We start from the raw sequence: 15,655 nt of genomic DNA on the forward strand, positions 1-15,655 counted from the left end.
TGAAGCATTACTAGTCCCAGGTCCAGAGTAGATGCGGTGGGCTCTTTCTATATCAACCTTGTGAGATATGGATAGGATCCATTTAGGAATCATTCTCTGTAGGAATTCAATTGGATCATCAGTCTCATCTCCTTCTTTCAAATAAATTAATCTTACATTTGAGCGATGTGAACAGTCCTCCATTTCAGCCATCTTCTACAGTTGTGAAGAACAGTCATTGACTTTCCTTATTTTCACCTTTCAGATTGTCTACTTTAGTAGACAGATTGTCAATCACTTTCATCCTTCTCTCAACGTTGATTGTAAGAGCTTCAACAGCCGCTAAAGTTTATTGATGTTTTCTGTTGAGTGGTTCCACCGCCTCAGCTAACACCCATTGTAGCATATCCTTGAGAGAGTTCTGTTGATTGGCTAACACCTCAGAAATCGCGCCAGCTATGAAGGCCTCAGTTTCAGTCCTGAGGGCTGTCTTCTGACACATAACAATAAGGGAAGAAGTCGGAGAAGCGCTGTTTTACTTGCCTTCTTGAGTAGTCGGCATTGGTAGTCAGTCTTGGGCTTGTTGTTTAACAGTTCCTTATCAAAATAATGTAATAAATATGAAAAAGAGATATTGGCTTTGCAGCGCTCTAGTGACTATCGACCATAACTCCCATTGGTCACGTGATCCCCGCCATTAAGTTATATTTCTGAAGGCCCTAAGAGAGGTGCACAGACCTGAGCCTGGTGTGCCTGTCTCAGCACCAGTTGATGGTGAAGATGAAGATGAGGTTGAATTTTAGGCTGCAGAAGTTTCACCACCAGCAACATGACAGTGTAGAACACAGTGCTACCTGGACCTGAAACAGTGTAACCTGAGGACTCTACACCCTCCATCAGGTATTTCTCAATGTGAATTGTATTATGCACAAACTGCATTATTGCAAGCTAAGTTACTAAAGGCAGTGATTGGCCACGTGTTAGCACTCTCTAGATTATACAGTTGAAGTCAGAAGTTTCCATACACCTTAGCCAAATATATTTAAACTCCGTTTTTCACAATTCCTGACATTTAAACCTAGTAACAAATTCCCTATCTTTGGTCAGTTAGGATCAACACTTTATTTTAAGAATGTAAAATGTCAGAATAATAGCAGAGAGAATGATTTATTTCAGCTTTTATTTCTTTCATCACATTCCCAGTGGGTCAGAAGTTTACATACACTCAATTAGTATTTGGTAGCATTGCCATTAAATTGTTTAACTTGGGCGAAACGCTTTCCACAAGCTTCCCACAATAAGTTGGGTGAATTCTGGCCCATTCCTCCTGACAGAGCTGGTGTAACTGAGTCAGGTTTGTAGGCCTCCTTGCTCACACATGCTTTTTCAGTTCTGCCCACACATTTTTTTAGAGGATTGAGGTCAGGGCTTTGTGATGGCCACTCCAATACCTTGACTTTGTTGTCCTTAAGCCATTTTGCCACAACTTTGGAAGTATGCTTGGGGTCATTGTTCATTTGGAAGACCCATTTGTGACCAAGCTTTAACTTCCTGACCGATGTCTTGAGATGTTGCTTCAATATATCCACGTAATTTTCCTCCCTCATGATGCCGTCTATTTTGTGAAGTGCACCAGTCCCTCCTGCAGCAAAGCACCCCACAACATGATGCTGCCACCCCCATGCTTCACGATTGGGATGATGTTCTTCGGCTTGCAAGCCTCCCCCTTTTTCCTCCAAACATAACGATGGTCATTATGGCCAAACAGTTCTATTTTTGTTTCATCAGACCAGAGGACATTTCTCAAAAAAGTAAGATCTTTGTCGCCATGTGCAAACTGTAGTCTGACTTTTTAATGGCGGTTTTGGAGCAGTGGCTGCTTCCTTGCTGAGCTGCCTCTCAGGTTATGTCGATATAGGACTCGTTTTACTGTGGATATTCATACTTTTTGAACCTGTTTCCTCCAGCATCTGCACAAGGTCCTTTGCTGTTGTTCTGGGATTGATTTGCACTTTTCGCACCGAAGTACATTCATCTCTAGGAGACAGAACACGTGTCCTTTCTGAGCGGTATGACGGCTGATGGTCCCATGGTGTTTATACTTGTGTACTATTGTTTGTACAGATGAACGTGGTACCTTCAGGCATTTGGAAATTGCTCCCAAGGATGAACCAGACTTGTGGAGGTCTACAATCTTTTTTCTGAGGTCTTGGCTGATTTCTTTTGATTTTCCCATGATGTCAAGCAAAGAGGCACTGAGTTTGAAGGTAGGTCTTGAAATACATCCTCAGGTATACCTCCAATTGACACAAATGATGTCAATTAGCCTATCAGAAGCTTCTAAAGCCATGACATAATTTTCTGGAATTTTCAAAGCTGTTTAAAGGCACAGTAAACTTAGTATATGTTAACTTCTGAACCACTGGAATTGTGATACAATGAATTATAAGTGAAATAATCTGTCTGTAAACCATTGTTGGAAAAATGCCTTGTGTCATGCAAAAAGTAGATGTCCTAACCGACTTGCCAAAACTATAGGTTGTTAACAAGAAATTTGTGGTGTGGTTGAAAAACGAGTTTTAATGACTCCAACCTAAGTGTATGTAAACTTCCGACTTCAACTGTAATTCTAGCTTCTCCTACAATAATCATGTGGTATTATAAAACTATTAATTGGTTTCGGATTTTCTCATAATTTTTTCTATTATAGCTGTCCAGGCAGGCCCTGTGATGGTTTGTGTTGGGACAGAAATCAAGGAGTTGGTTTTTGATGTCAGACCCTCCACCCCTGAACCCAGTGAGGACTCCAGCCCTGAACCCAGTGAGAGTGGAGATCGATCCTGGAACCAGGGGGAGGATGAGCTGTCTGCTGGCCCTGAGTCATCAGAGGATTCATCCAACTCAATGCAAAGATATAAAAATATGAATAATGGTGGTATACACGCACTAATTAATTATCTACTTATTTTTCAGTGTTGATGCTGACAAGTACGTTGTCTGTCGTAGCCAATTTATGTCCCTGTTCACCTCTTGCCATGTCTGTTGTGTGGATACACATGCCAGCATGGAGAAACAAAAGGGCACCTACGTTCAAATCAAGCAAGTTTTCTCAAATTCAAATTGAGGCGGGTAGTTCTCACACATTTGATAATACCTTTCCAAAGTATGTTCCTAATGTAGCCATTCAAGACTTTGGGAAAATCAGGGAATGCTCTACCGGAAAATGCCAGACTGCAACTGGCATAATGGTCTGGGACCATCACTTTTCCGGCTGCATGCCTACACAGATGATCAGGAATTGCGATCTGTTTCCCTGAATTGCATTGTGAAAGCCTAACTTAGCTAGTCATGTTGGCAATAGAAAAAGCTTTCAAATGATGCCCACCTGACCCAGATTGGATTGTGTAAACAACCACAGTAATTGTGTAAAGGCGGGGATTCAGGGTTGTGTTCCAAACAAAACAACTACAATTGTTCTTGCTCTAGTTCCTCAACATTAGTAACATTATCACTACCATATAAATACCTGCTTTGCTGATGGGACAACATGAACACTGCCATATCAATACCTGCTATGCTTATGAGGTACCTTTTATAAACACTACAATGGATACCTGATATGCTAATGAGGTAACTTTATAAACATTACCATATAAATACCTGCTTTGCTGATGTGGTGACATAACAGCTACCATACACTGTTAATACCTGCTATGCTGTTGCAGTAACAAAACAGGGACCATATAAATACATGCTATGCTGATACAGTAATATAACAGCTACTATGTAAATGCCTGCTATACTAATGAGGTAACATTATATATACTACCATATAAATACCTGCTATTTATGCTGATGAGGTATCATTAAAACCACTACCATATACTGTAAATAGCTGCTATGCTAATAAGTGAGCTGGGAAGGGATGTTAGGTGCCTCCTAAGAAGAGGTAGGTGCAGGAGTCAGGAGCAGGAGAGCAAGGAATTTCCATTAGCACAATCGTTTATTGAACATCCCAAAACACGACAACAACAGGTGGGGAAACACACCCAACGAAGTCGCCACACACAGGGAAATAAACGTACCACACGGAGGAGAAACCTCTACTCCTAAATACACTACAAACGGTACAACACGACCGTGAGGGGAAAAAACCCTGTGGCGCAAACACGCACCCCTAGCAGAGCAACAACAGCAAATAATCCCGCACAAAGAATAGCAGGCAGCGGAGGTTAATAAACCCTCCGAAATGAACTAATAGGACACAGGTGTAAACAAAACAGACAGACACAAATGAAAAGGAAAAATGGATCAGTAGCAGCTAGTAGGCCGGCGACGACGACCGCCGAGCATCACCCGAACAGGGAGAGGAGCCACCTTCGGTGGAAGTCGTGACAGTAACCCCCCGATGTGCGGCTCCCGCAGCGCGCCGATGCCGGCCTCAAGGACGACCCGGAGGACGAGGCGCAGGGCTATCCGGATGGAGGCGGTGAAACTCACTCAGCAGAGATGGGTCCAAGACGTCCTCCACCGGCACCCAGCATCTCTCCTCCGGACCGTACCCCTCCCAATCCACGAGGTACTGCAGGCCCCACACCCGACGCCTGGAATCCAGTATGGATCGCATTGCATATGCCGGGGCCCCTTCGATGTCTGGGGGGGGCGGAGGGACCTCCCGTACCTCAGCTTCTTGAAGCAGACCAGCTACCACCGGCCTGAGGAGAGAGACATGAAACAAGGGGTTAATAGGGTAATAAGGGGAGCTGTAACCTATAACACACCTTGTTTATTCTCCTCAGGACTTTAAATGGCCCCACAAGATCGGTCAGGAAGTCCACTGACAGGTGTGACCAAGGCCGCTGTGGAACGGTGAGGGGTTGTAACTTCCCTCTGGTCAGGTGCCTAGGAGCCTTGCACTGAGCACACACCAAACAGGAGGAGACATAAACCCTCACGTCCTTAGCTAAAGTGGCCCACCAGTACTTCCCCCTAAGGCATCGCACCGTTCTATCGATACCCGGATAACCAGAAGAGGGTAACATGTGAGCCCACAGAATCAACCTGTCGCGAACACCAAGCGAGGCATACTTCTGTCCAGCTTGATACTGAGGTGGAGTTGGCTCTGACCGAGATGCCTGCTCGATGTCCGCGTCCACCTCCCACACCACCGGTGCCACCAGACACGAGGCCGGAAGTATGGGGGTGGGATCGACGAACCGCTCCTCTGTATCATACAGATGGGACAGTGCGTCTGCCTTAGCGTTCTGGGAACCTAGTCTATACGAGATCGTAAATCTGAATCGGGTAAAAAATATAGCCCACCTTGCCTGGCGATGGTTCAGTCTCCTCGTCGCCCAGATGTACTCCAGATTACGGTGGTCAGTCCAGATGAGGAAAGGGTGTTGAGCCCCCTCAAGCCAATGTCTCCACACCTTCAGAGCTTTTACGACAGCCAGCAACTCCCGGTCCCCCACGTCATAGTTACGCTCTGCCGAGCTGAGCTTCCTCGAAAAGACAGCGCAGGGGCGGAGCTTCGGTGGCGCGCCCGAGAGCTGTGCGAGCACGGCTCCAATCCCAGCCTCGGATGCATCCACCTCCACCATGAATGCTAAAGAGGGATCCGGATGAGCCAATACGGGAGCCTCGGTATACAGAGTCTTCAAGCGACAAAACGCTCTGTCCGCCTCAGCCGACCACTGCAGACGCACCGGTCCCCCCTTCAGCAGTGAGGTAATGGGAGCAGCCACCTGCCCAAAACCCCGGATAAACCCCGGATAAACCCTAAAAACCCGCTGCACCTCCTTTACCGTGGTGGGAGTCAGCCAATTACGCATGGCAGCAATGCGGTCACACTCCATCACCCACCCTGATGTGGAAATGCGATACCCCAGGAAGGAGACGGCCTGTTGGGAGAACACGCATTTCTCAGCCTTGACGTACAGGTCATGCTCCAACAGTCGCCCAAGTACCCTGCGCACCAGAGACACATGTGCGGCACGTGTGGCGGAATATATCAGAATGTCATCGATATAGGCCACCACACCCTGCTCGTGCAGGTCCCTGAGAATCTCGTCTACAAAGGATTGGAAGATGGCTGGAGCATTCTTCAACCCATACGGCATGACGAGGTACTCATAATGGCCGGATGTGGTACTAAACGCTGTCTTCCACTCATCTCCCTCCCAGATACGCACTAAGATATACGCGCTCCTGAGATCCAGTTTTGTGAAGAAGCGTGCTCCGTGAAATGACTCAATCACTGTGGCGATGAGAGGTAGCGGGTAACTGTACCCCACCGTAATGGAATTTAGACCTCTATAGTCAATGCACGGACGCAGACTTCCATCCTTCTTCTTCACAAAAAAGAAACTCGAGGAGGCGGGTGACGTGAAGGGCCGAATGTACCCCTGCCTCAGAGATTCAGAGACATATGTTTCCATAGCCACCATCTCCTCCTGTGACAGGGGATACACGTGACTCCGGGTAAGTGCGGCATTTACCAGGAGGTTTATCGCACAATCCCTTCGTCAATGGGGTGGTAATTGGGTCACCCTCTTTTTACAGAAAGTGATAGCCAAATCGGCATATTCGAGAGGAATGCGCACGGTTGGGATTTGGTCTGGACTCTCCACCGTCGTTGCACCGATTGAAACTCCCACACACCTACCTGAGCACTCCTCTGACCACCCCTTTAGAGCCCTCTGTTGCCACAAAATAGTGGGGTGTGAAAGGCCAACCTGCCTAACCATGTCCAGTGGAGCCGTGGCCTCCCTGACCACCCCTGACCCTAATGGTCGACTATCTAGGGAGTGCACGGAGAAGGGTTTGTCCATCTGAACCAGGGGAATCCCTAACCGATGCACGAAACCGCGGTCCATAAAATTCCCAGCTGCGCCTGAATCTACTAGCGCCTTATGCTGGGAATGGGGGGAAAACTCAGGGAAAGAAATCAACACATACATGTGACCAACAGGGAGCTCTGGGTGAGCCTGGTGCTGACTCACCTGGGGTGTCCGAACAGTGCTCGGCCTGCCTTCTCGACTCCCAGACGAGCCCCTCCAGCAACGGTCGGAAGTGTGCCCTGTCCGACCACACCTAGTGCAGGAAGGAGCTCCTCCTCCTCCGCCCTTGCTGCAGCGGCCCGTAACTCCATGTGTGTTGGAGCGGAGTCGCTGGGGGGTGGAACCAACAGGACCCAATCCGGACGCCCGCGCATAGCCAGCAAGTTGTCCAACCTTATGGACATGTCCACTAGCTGGTCCAGGGTGAGGGTGGCGTCTCTGCATGCTAGCTCCCTGCGGACGTCCTCATGTATACTGCACCAATAGTGGTCAATCAGGGCCCTGTTGTTCCACCCCGCGCCAGCGGCCAAGGTCCTGAACTCCAGAGCGAAGTCCTGGGCGCTCCTCGTCTCCTGCCGTAAATGGAACAGACGTTCACCCTCAGGTGGATGGTCGAACACGGCCCGGAAGCGGCGGGTGAGCTCTGGGTAGTGGTCCCTCCCCGAGTCTGGTCCATCCCAGACCGCATTGGCCCACTCCAGAGCTTTGCCTGACAGGCAGTAGACGAGGGCGTTCACGCTCTCACCTCCCGAAGGAGCCGGGTGAACAGTTGCCAGGTAAAGATCCAGCTGGAGCGGGAACCCCTTGCACCCGGCAGCCGTCCCATCGAGCCGAATACCGCTGGGGCAAGACAATGTCGGAGAAGGTGGTGGTGCTGGTTGGAGTGTGGCTGGTGGAGGGTTAGGGAGGCCACCCTTCTCCCATCTCTCCATCGTCGCCATCACTTGATCCATGGCAGTCCCCAGATGGTGGAGAACTGTGGTGTTGCACGCGCTCCTCCATGGAAGTGGAGAGCGCGTCAGCTCCTGCTGACTCCATGATATGGTGCGGGATTCTGTTAGGTGCCTCCTAAGAAGAGGTAGGTGCAGGAGAGCAAGGAATTTCCAGTAGCATAATCGTTTATTGAACATCCCAAAACACGACAACAACAGGTGGGGAAGCACACCCAACGAAGTCGCCACACACAGGGAAATAAACGTAACACACGGAGGAGAAACCTCTACTCCTAAATACACTACAAATGGTACAACACGACCGTGAGGGGAAAAAAAACCCTGTGGCGCAAACACGCACCCCTAGCAGAGCAACAACAGCAAATAATCCCACACAAAGAATAGCAGGCAGCGGAGGTTAATAAACCCACCGAAATTAACTAATAGGACACAGGTGTAAACAAAACAGACAGACACAAACGAAAAGGAAAAATGGATCGGTAGCAGCTAGTAGGCCGGCGACGACGACCGCCGAGCACCTCCCGAATAGGGAGAGGAGCCCCCTTCAGTGGAAGTCGTGACAAGGGATGTGATGAAGTGATCCATTCAGACCAGCCTTACTGATTTAACTTTCGTAACACCATTAGTCGGTAACACTAGTTTGATAGGTGATATTCATAAATTAAAGAAATGTAATTGTAATGTTCTGGGCACAACACTGACATGAATGACATGTATTGTTTATGACAGTATCAGTAATACGACACCTCATGGTGAACCATTGGTACTACACTTTATGGAAATCAGTTGCTGTACAACCACTGAACAACGTGTATAAGTCTTCTAGATAAACAACCACCTCTATCTTGTGTCTGGGCATTATTCTATTCATATTACACAAAGGAATGTCAATGTTCATTAAAATGATTGAATTTTAAGCACTAATATGTATAGAGTATAGAGTGCTGTTTTATTTTTACCATAGCAATTACATAGCAGGCTTTAGCAGGCACTGAAAAGTGACACTGTCATTACTTTTGTTGTTAGATTACAAAACAGAGTTATTTAATTAAAACATTTTTATTGTCAATCATTATCCAAATTGGGCCACTGGAACCCTCTGTAATTGTTCAAGAGACAGGGAACTGTTGGTGGATAGCAGACAACACAGGTTTCCACAGAGGTTTCCTGATGTGCTGTCTTAGTCCCCTGGGCCTATGGGGTTCTATCTTCCTGTAGCGTGCATAGCGGAATTGCCTGGGGACAAGGGATGGGGAATTGTTGGTAGTTATAAAAGTCTGGGAGACGAATCTTACAGTAGTAGCTATAATGCAATGAAAATAATTATTCATGATTTTACTCATGAGCACTGACATGGAGTGGCCCGTGTTCCTGTCTGAAACTCATGTATGCAATTCCCAGCACAAACCGATTATGGAAAAATGGCTCGAAACTTCGATGCAGGGTCAGACAAGAGATGTCCTGTCTTGAAGAAAAGCCCTCCACCAACCCCCAGTAACAACCTGGTCTCTATGCCTTTCGTATTATTCTGTATGTAAATTTGAGACCCTTCATTTAGTATGATATGTTACGTTTTGGATGTTAGGTATTCATTTCTGGATGTCCATCACCCATTTTGTATTATATGTACCGCATTATATGTGATAAATTTGAAAAACGGACAATATGTTACGAATTTGAAAAATGTACTATATGTATAAGGTTAATGTTAGGGTTAAGTTTTGAGTTAGGTTAAAGTGTTAGGGGAAGGGATAGCTAAAAGGTTAGGGGGAAGGGTTAGCTAACATTGTAATTAGTTACCAATTAGCTAAAAAGTAGTAAGTCCTTGAAAAGTTCGTAATTAGCTAAAATATTGAAGTTGCCCATTATGAGATTCAAATTCACAACCTTTGGGTTGCGAGATGTTCGCGTTATGCACCCAACCAACCACCCTGCTTTCGTTTTTGCCTCAAGTAACCATCTTTCTTATGTAAGCATACCAATCATAATATATCATACTAATTTGAGTGTCTCTGATTTATATTTACTCTGTTACTTCTAACCTATGATACCAGGTTGCCAGTAGGCATCAATCCCTGCAGCATATGCTCTCTATTGCTGTGGTCATTGGTTGGCAGTGTCCACACTTTTGAAAAACATTATTTTGAAAAACATTATTTTGACAACAAAGACTATCATTGATAACTAATGACAGTATGCTGATAATTTTTGTTTGGGTGGTTTTAAAGTGTAACTGCTTTTAAGAGTCTTTGAAATTGAGCAGCCTTGTGTGAGACACATCGTATAATATCACTGATCATGTAACTATTGAAATATGGAGATATTATTACATCCAATGTAACATCAGTGAAGCTCATATTGGAAATCACAATGCATTTCTTATTGGAACCCAGATAATAATTTACCTTGGCACCCAAGTCAGCCTTGACAGTTTTCATTATCTACAGTGTTGAATGACATTTTCTTATCTGGTAGCAAGACAATTTTCTGATTCAACTTGTCATAGTCTTACCAGTAGCTGAGAGATCCGAACATGGCTGTTTCCATGGTGACCTTTCAGCTATGTTTTGTGGTGTGTTATCAGATTTGTAATTGTTATTTGATAATTTAATTATTTAACTCTGCTTTGTTTTCATTCCTTTACAATGAAGTGAAGAGCACCAATGAATAGCAAGCAATGGAATGAAGCAAGTGCATCAAATCTTTGCCCCTGACACTATCATTTGTAATGTGCATAGGTCAGGACATAGGACGGTCATTGGAACAATACAGAATATCATTCAACTAACCAATGAACAGCAGGGAATCTTACAGACTGTGGAAAACAGAAAGGAAAATGCTGTACACTGCTGCTCATGCTCCCACGTTATTTTATTATAACAACGTTTCGAACCTTAGGTCTTCTGTGCCTTTGAAAGAGCAATCTGAGATTTTAGCAATAACCTGACCTCAACCCAATTGAGATGGTTTGGGATGACTTGGACTGCAGAGTGAAGGAAAAGCAGCCAACAAGTGCTCAGCATATGTGGGAGCTCCTTCAAGACTGTTGGAAAAGCATTCCTTATGAAACTGGTAGAGAGAAAGCCAAGAGTTGGCAAAGCTGTCATCAAGGCAAAGGGTGGCTACATTGAAGATTCTCAAATATAAAATATATTTTGATTTGTTTAACACTTTTTTGCTTACTACATGATTCCATATGGGTAATTTCATAGTTTTGACGTATTCACTATTATTCTACAATGTAGAAAATATTACAAATAAAGAAAAATCATTGAATGAGTAGGTGTGTCCAAACCTTTGAATGGTATTGTATATAGACTTCAAAGCAATTGATATTCCTCAATAGGTAGATAGGTAGAAGAAAAATAGAGAGGGATTTATGACCTATTCTTCCAAGGATGACATCTAAACTTCAGTTAGAGACATCAATACAAATAGCTGTGTACAGTGGTTCCTCCTTTAAAAGTTGCGTCATACCGCGGCACACACTGCGTGCTGCTGCAGCATTCTGTAGCACGTTATCAAATTCTCAGCCATTTCTTCTGTTAGTGCAAGTTATTGCTAGTTTGACCACCAGAGGGCATCTTTGAGAAGCATTTGATAGTATTCCGTATTGGCGTTACCAGAGAATTTAAAAACTTTTTGGGAATAACATAGTATATGGGATTGACTGAAATGCTTAACTAATTTGATTAATATTATGGTGTTTCCATTCAGAGAAAAATTGTCCGTTTTGTTCTCGGAGCGCACACTTGACGTTCGGTCCAAGGAGTAGGGTTGATTTGAGCGTTCTGGCCTTACAACAGCAGTCAAGCACCCAAGCTAACATTGGTTAGCTACTTCCAGACGCAAATGAGACCACTCTGACCATTTTACTTGCCCTAGCAGAGCTGGTAAGGCAGTTTTCGTGTTAACCAGAGTGTTGGTGACTGTAAATGTGTTGCTTGAAACGATTGAATTACGCTTTTTTCCCGACGTTTACTGACACCGGCCATATTCAACGGGTGTTGAGCGCTCGTAAAGTAATAATTCTGCGCTCTGGTACACTCAGACAAGAGTGCTCTGAAATCCATGTAGATAGTAGGCTGGACACATTACATTTTTAACAACTTTCTTTTCTGATTAAAAACTAGTTCATTGCATCCGCCATGGAGCGAGTTTCATAATATGATCATATTTCCCAACTGCTTGCCGTCGTTTTGAAGTAATCACAAAAAAACAGGCCTTATTTTAGTGCATTTTCACCCTGCCAGCTCCTATTAGTTCTATCGGGCACCGTGGCACCAACTCGCCTTCCGAACGTTCTATTCCCAGCTTATTGTTCAACGTCTGCTTCGCTATTGTTGGCAATGAGGCCTGCTCACTTTGTTTTATAGTTAAAATGTAAACAAAAAAAATTATATTGGAACTCTGCGGTCTTCCCATTGATTCCTATGGGGGAAATATAGGCATGTCTGTCTATTTCGCCAAATATCTCACAATGTGTATATTCAGATTTTTTTCAAGTTGGGTGTAACCGGTGTGAAATGGCTAGCTAGTTAGCGGGGTGCGCGCTAACAGCGTTTCAATCGGTGACGTCACTCGCTCTGAGACCTTGACATAAATGCTTTAGCTAGCTAGATTCTTTACATCCAATGTTTCACAAGACGACAGCCTGGTTTGCTGGTTTTCTCAGGAGTCCCTAAAACATTAAACAACACAAATTACAAATTCATTCTCCTAACACTAGCTAGCTGGCTAATGTTAGCTAGTCAGATAACTTGCTAAATAGCGATTTTTGTAAATTAACTTTATGACAAAAAAATATGCACAAACGTTTGCCTCTACATTAACTAACATATTCCTCTCAATTGTAAATGTTTTGCTTGACTCGTTATGATGTTATAACAACTAACATCTGGTTCCACCGTAATGTTTTGTCAGCCATCTTTGTTGAAGAACGCCACAAGGCAAGGGTGGCTGGCGTCAAAATTCATCATTGGAACCACTCGATATGATTGGTCATATAAAAACGTTGGGAGCCAAATATAAAATGAGTGCTCTAACTCCCCCTTGTGGTGGTCTGGAGCAATGAAGCCGTGACTCTGGGTACCTCTAAGTCCCACGGTGCAAGCTCGCAACTTTTAAATGAGGAACCATTGTACCTTAAATAGAGGGAGTAACTATAACTAATGCAGTGTCGCAATATCACCCAGATGGGTGCTACACATGGATAGTGGCTGAGGTAAGTTTCCCTCAATACAACGTAAAGCAATTTGATCATAAAAAAATCACAGAAATCAATCCCTCACTGTAGAGGATCATTAGCTGAAGTGAATTTTCAAATAGAACTTCAGTATTTGGAAATAGTTACTTCTCATGCCATTCTGCTTCTTTGCTGTACGATTGTAATATGTTAGGTGTCTATAGGCATATTTACCACATGGTGCTTCTGAAACATCAAAGCAGCTAACTTTATATTAAAAAACAAGTGGAGTCTGAAGCACAGTGGGTGTTGTGTGTATGTCACTAGGGGAGACAGCATACTCACCACCCACTGGGCACACACTGGTTGATTTAGCGTTGTTTCCACATCATTTCAATTAAATTACTTTGAACCAACGTGGAATAGACGTTGAATTGATGTCTGTGCCTAGTGGGAAGGATCCAGGGTCATTGATGTTCAGATGGTGACAAAGTAATAACATACAAAAGGAACATTTGAAAGGCATACCAAATGAAAAGGATTCACCTACATGTGGGAAAACCCTGCTGGGTCGGGGAGGCTACTCGAGCAGCAATCACCAGTCAATCTTCTTCATCTACAGTATTATGGTGGTCCGCAAACATTCAAATCAAATCAAATGTTATTGGTCACATACACATGGTTAGCAAATGTTATTGCAAGTGTTGCAAAATGCTTGTGCTTCTAGTTCCGACAGTGCAGCAATATCAAACAAGAAATCTAACAATTCCACAACTACTAAATACACACAAATCTAAGTAAAGGAATGGAATAAGAATATATACATATAAATATATGGATGAGCAATGACAGAGTGGCATAGGCAAGATGCAATAGATGGTATAAAATACATTATATACATATGAGATGAGTGATGCAAAATATGTAAACATTATTAAAGTGGCATTGAAGTGGCCCGTGATTTCAAGTCTGTATGTAGAGTAGGCAGCAGCCTCTCTGTGTTAGTGTTGCCTATTTAACAGTCTGATTAGATAGAAGCTGTTTTTCAGTTTGTCGGTCCCAGATTTGATGCACCTGTACTGACCTCGCCTTCTGGATGGTAGCGGGTTGAACAGGCAGTGGCTCGGGTGGTTGTTGTCCTTGATGATCTTTCTGGCATTCCTGTGACATTGGTTGCTATAGGTGTCCTAGAAGGCAGTAGTTTCCCCCCGGTGATGCGTTGTGCAGATCGCACCACCCTCTGGAGAGCCTTGCTGTTGTGGGCGGTGCAGTTGCCATACCAGGCGGTGATATAGCCCGACAGGACTCTCTTGATTGTGCATCTGTAAAAGTTTGTGAGGGTTTTAGGTGACAAGCCAAATTTCTTCAGCCTCCTTAGGTTGAAGAGGCACTGTTGCGCCTTCTTCACCACGCTGTCTGTGTGGGTGGTCCATTTCAGTTTGTCCATGATGTGTATGCCGAGGAACTTAAAACTTTCCACCTTCTCCACTGCTGTCCCATCGATGTGGATAGGGGGATGCTCCCTCTGCTGTATCCTGAAGTCCACGATCATCTCCTTTGTTTTGTTGACGTTGAGTAAGAGGTTGTTTTCCTAGCACCACACTGATCTGTTAGAGGTGCATGCCGCCACCTACTGTGTGGGCTGTGTCCGCCTATTGTTCTGGTGTGTGAATTCATTACACTTTGTGACACAAAAAGGGGAGGGGAAAAGGGAAGATCACTCCTTGTTAATCAACTCCGAACATCTTCTCCAGCTACCGCTACCCCTATCGATTGGGATAGCATAGTGGAAATGGACTGTCCAGCGATGGCCTAACTACTTCCCTATATCTATTTCTAACACAACAGGCAATTCAGCAGCTGAAATGAAATGCTATTGCAACTTATGAAACCTGGCCATCACAAGCTTTGTATAGTGTGTCTTGGATTACAATTTCAATTGTCTCCCTGGTTCCTTCCAATTTCCAATGGTGGTCATGGGTAGATGTACAATTCAAACCCAGGTTTCAGCTAATGTGTCTCTGACAGAGTTAACTGCACAATAAAAATTATGGGATGATGAGGCCCCTTTCCTGTTGAAAGGCAAACTCTGGATATAATTTGTGACACTGACAGTGACAGGTAAAATGTCTTTCATCAGTCTTTCAAAGTCAATGTGAGATAGAAGGAAAAAAATAAGACCATGGTGCATAACACTGACTTTTTTAATAGAATTCATTTATAACAAATGGAACTTGTGTCAGCAAAGAACTGATTTTCATACAGACTTCTTTCACCACCAATGTAACCTAATTAAGAAAATAAAAAGCACTCCTTTCATTCAGAAAAAAAAACAGTTTACACTTACAACTAATAAGAGGTAATTGTATGATTCTTTTAACAAGCCTTTTTTTTTTTACAATTTCATGAATTAATTTCAGTCTATGCATCCAGACGAGAGATAGATAGAGAGAGCAGAGAGAACACAACGTTTATTTCTGTAATGACACTCCAAGCTTGAATGGCGAAGCCACGTTAGTTAATAACAGATGGTTGGGACAAATTTCTGAAAGTTGTCTTCTGGAATAATCACGGATGCTTTTTTTCCACAAACTTTTTTTTTGTCTTTTTCAAAGTCGATCCTTTTTATGTGTTATTTACATACACACAAAGTGAACGTTGAAGGAGATTCTTACAGATGGGTTCAAGTAATATAT

This window comes from Salmo salar, chromosome ssa07, assembly GCF_905237065.1.
Source record: "Salmo salar chromosome ssa07, Ssal_v3.1, whole genome shotgun sequence".
Lineage (NCBI taxonomy): Eukaryota > Metazoa > Chordata > Actinopteri > Salmoniformes > Salmonidae > Salmo > Salmo salar.